Source organism: Neovison vison, chromosome 13, assembly GCF_020171115.1.
Source record: "Neovison vison isolate M4711 chromosome 13, ASM_NN_V1, whole genome shotgun sequence".
NCBI classification, from domain to species: domain Eukaryota; kingdom Metazoa; phylum Chordata; class Mammalia; order Carnivora; family Mustelidae; genus Neogale; species Neogale vison.
This window is the reverse complement of record NC_058103.1, coordinates 66,261,320-66,264,528: the sequence shown is the minus strand read 5'-3', so window position 1 is coordinate 66,264,528 and position 3,209 is coordinate 66,261,320. Positions and strand designations below refer to the sequence as shown.

General features: G+C 40.1%; 1 non-coding gene across 1 annotated transcript; it reads left to right on the top strand.

The window, feature by feature from the left end:
• Positions 1-2,857: 2,857 nt before the first annotated feature.
• On the top strand, positions 2,858-2,961 carry LOC122894921. Its single transcript, XR_006381917.1, has one exon. It is a non-coding gene; the product is annotated as a U6 spliceosomal RNA (small nuclear RNA).
• Positions 2,962-3,209: the final 248 nt, after the last annotated feature.

The window sequence follows — 3,209 nt, the reverse complement described above, 5'->3', positions numbered from 1 at the left end:
GAAAAGTTTAGAGGGTTCTGTAAAGAAAAGGACCTATTGGCCCCACGGGTCGATGAACAGCAAAATATGTTATGGAGTAGTTGTGGGATTTAATTATTTGGAGAAACATAGCAAGTGAATTTAAAAATCTTCATCATATAGTGCCTAACTCTGCCCCCAGCACGTGAGAGCTACTACCCTGACTACCTTGTAGGGTTGTTAACTATTATCAAATAATACATCTGGGCCCAACTGGAAAAGAGCACTTCTGGTTCTTTCCATTCAGGCAGATTTGTTGAATGAACACTCCCCATTCTCAACTATTTAAAAAATGGCATCTAGTTTAATGACCAGGACAATCCTGTGAGGTTGGTAGGAAACACAACGGTGTTCTACCTTACACTAAGGCCCATGGAAGCCAAAGGTGTAGTTCTAGGTCACAGAGGTAGCCACTAAGACGGTGTGAAGCATAAACTCCCTATAGAAGCTTTTTTGAAAGATATTAGTGCTAATTCCCACTTCGAGAAATCCCTTCACAATAGACCTTATTATAATAAGGGTGGAGAAAGAAAGAAACAGAAGGACTCTTTGATCTAGTTCATTTACTTGGAAGAATGAATCTATCCTGTGACATCTTCCTAACGTTTGAGAATCTGGGGCACTCGTTATATTTGGAAATACTGGCCCAAGTGTTTTCATATAACCACGCTCAACCAACAGAGTTAATAAACCAAAACATACTGTGTTGCATTCATTGCACCGAAACAAAAAGCTGCTTTTTCAACATGATGGATAGCTGCAATGAAATGTTTTCTGAATAAATATTTTTGGTTTGCTAAGTCACACAGTCAGCTTTCATATTATGCATCAAAACAATCTTTTCCAAGTTAAAAAAAATCATAGCCATTTTGTAAATAAAAGGCTAAGCCAACATGAAACTGAGTATCTCTCAAGGGTAGACTTGAGCAAAGGTTGTCTCTGACAATTGATTCTAAATGTTATAATTAATAAAGGTAATGTCTATGATGTAACTGAAATTTCTTAAACAATCATTAACTCTAGATCATTCAGCATTTGATTATTCAGGTTGCAAGATAATGGGAAAGGGCCAAGAAAACCAATGTTAAATAACTAACCAACTCCATCAATAGTTCTGAGTAAAAATGCAGGAAGAGAAGAAGAAGCAGTTGGTGGAGAGAAGGAACTAGCAGGACTAGGGACCGAACATTTAAATTCACTTATTCTGCATTAGTATACCTGGGAGATAATTTCAATGCAGTGGAAACTGACTCACAAAGAAATTAAGTGACTTGTCCAAGACCACAAATAAAAGTAGAAGAAAAGATTTGGATCCAGATATCTACAGATTCCAAAACTTGGAGCACCTGGGTGGCTCAGTGGGTTAGAGCCTCTGCCTTCGGCTCAGGTCATGGTCTCAGGGTCCTGGGATGGAGCCCCACATTGGGCTCTCTGCTCAGCAGGGAGCCTGCTTTCCCCTCTCTCTGCCTGCTTCTCTGCCTACTTGTGATCTCTGTCTGTAAAATGAATAAATAAAATCTTTTAAAAAATAAATAAAGAAAGAAAGATTCCAAAACTCAAGTGTTTTTGAGTGCATGGCCTTCATGTACCCACCACTCCCTCCCTCCTCGCTCACCTACTTCAGCTTCAATTACTCCAAAAGGATGAATTATTTCCTCCACCACAACAACTAACTTGCTGTTTCTTTTGCTTAGGAAACTCTAGTTCCCACTCTACCTTGCTGGTGCTTTCTCATGTTTCAGTTCTCAGCATAAAGAATCACTTCCTCAGTAGATGGTAACCTGATCTGGAATGTGATCCCCTGGCATATGTCTTTATAGCACTTGACTCTTTTCCATTTCACCCATCATGTTTTGTAATTACACATCTATGGGCTTCAGCAGGACAGCAATCACAACTGTTTGCTCTTTACCCTCTACCCAGGAGCCAGAACAGTGCCCAACACACAGAATGTAGTCCATAAATATTGCTGAGTGAATGATAAAGTGAAACATGGCAACTGTCTGAAATTGTCCTATCTGAGATGCCCCCAATTCTAGTCTATCCAATACTGTTAAGTTGGCCAAGAGCATTTATGGTGGTAGGAAACTACTTCTTTAGGTTATTACTGGTGCACCAAAACAGGATATTAGCAATGAAAAAAGAGACTATTACTCACTTTATCAAAAACGCACTAATCAAAATACACAGGGGAAAACCTTGGAAACCATATGGCCCCGAAGGCCCTCATCCTACTGGGAAATCAGCACTGTCCTGGGATTGACAGTCCCTCCCTTGACCAAGAACCCATGGTTTTTCCACAGGCATCATAGCGTGTCCGTTCTGGGTGACCACCAGGCAGTGTGATTAAACTACACGTCTAGTCTCATTACCAACTCTTCAATATGAATTACTGAAAACACATTCAGGCTTACTCTTTTTGGGTTTTATACTTAAAAGCACAGCCTGGCCCTCTACTGATGTTCCTATATTTATTCTAGGCTTCATTAACAACAAAATTGGCTTAGGAAACCTCCCGTGGATGAAAAGGTAATGCATTCTAGTTAAATAAGGATTGAAGAGCCAATCAAAGTACCTTAGTTGTCATTCAGTTCAGTTACTGCCTAATGCACTTGGAGGCCAAATAATGTTACCTCCCCCCAACACTTAATTATCTTAACGTTCCCATCTATAAAATCATAATCACCAATCTGACAGATTTATAGCTAGTCTGAGGGCTTGTAAGGTTCTCAGAGACATCAGGGTAACTGACCCTTGCCCTAATTCTGCAGCTCTGAGACCAGAAAGTCCAAGACCAGACTGTGCTAGCCTAAAGAGAATAAATACATTAAAAGATGTGGTGCTTGCTTCAGCTGCACATCTACTAAAAATGGAATACTTTCGAGATTCGCATGACCCCTGTGCAAGGACGACATGCAAATTTGCAGGATGTTTCATATTTTTAATAATGGAAAGAAAAAGTAAAGGTGTGTTGATACTTATTTTACATGAGTCTCTATGGTCATTTTGTGTATTAGCAAGATATCTGATCATAAAGATCCAGCTGAGCTTGGCATTTGGGGGGGTGTTCTACCTACTCCTCAGTGACACTTCCTACAAGTCCCAGTAGGCTCCTCACTCATTCGGACTTAATCCTGTACAATGATATTGAAGCCCTCTCTGGAAGACCCAGAGGTTTACACACTGTGCCT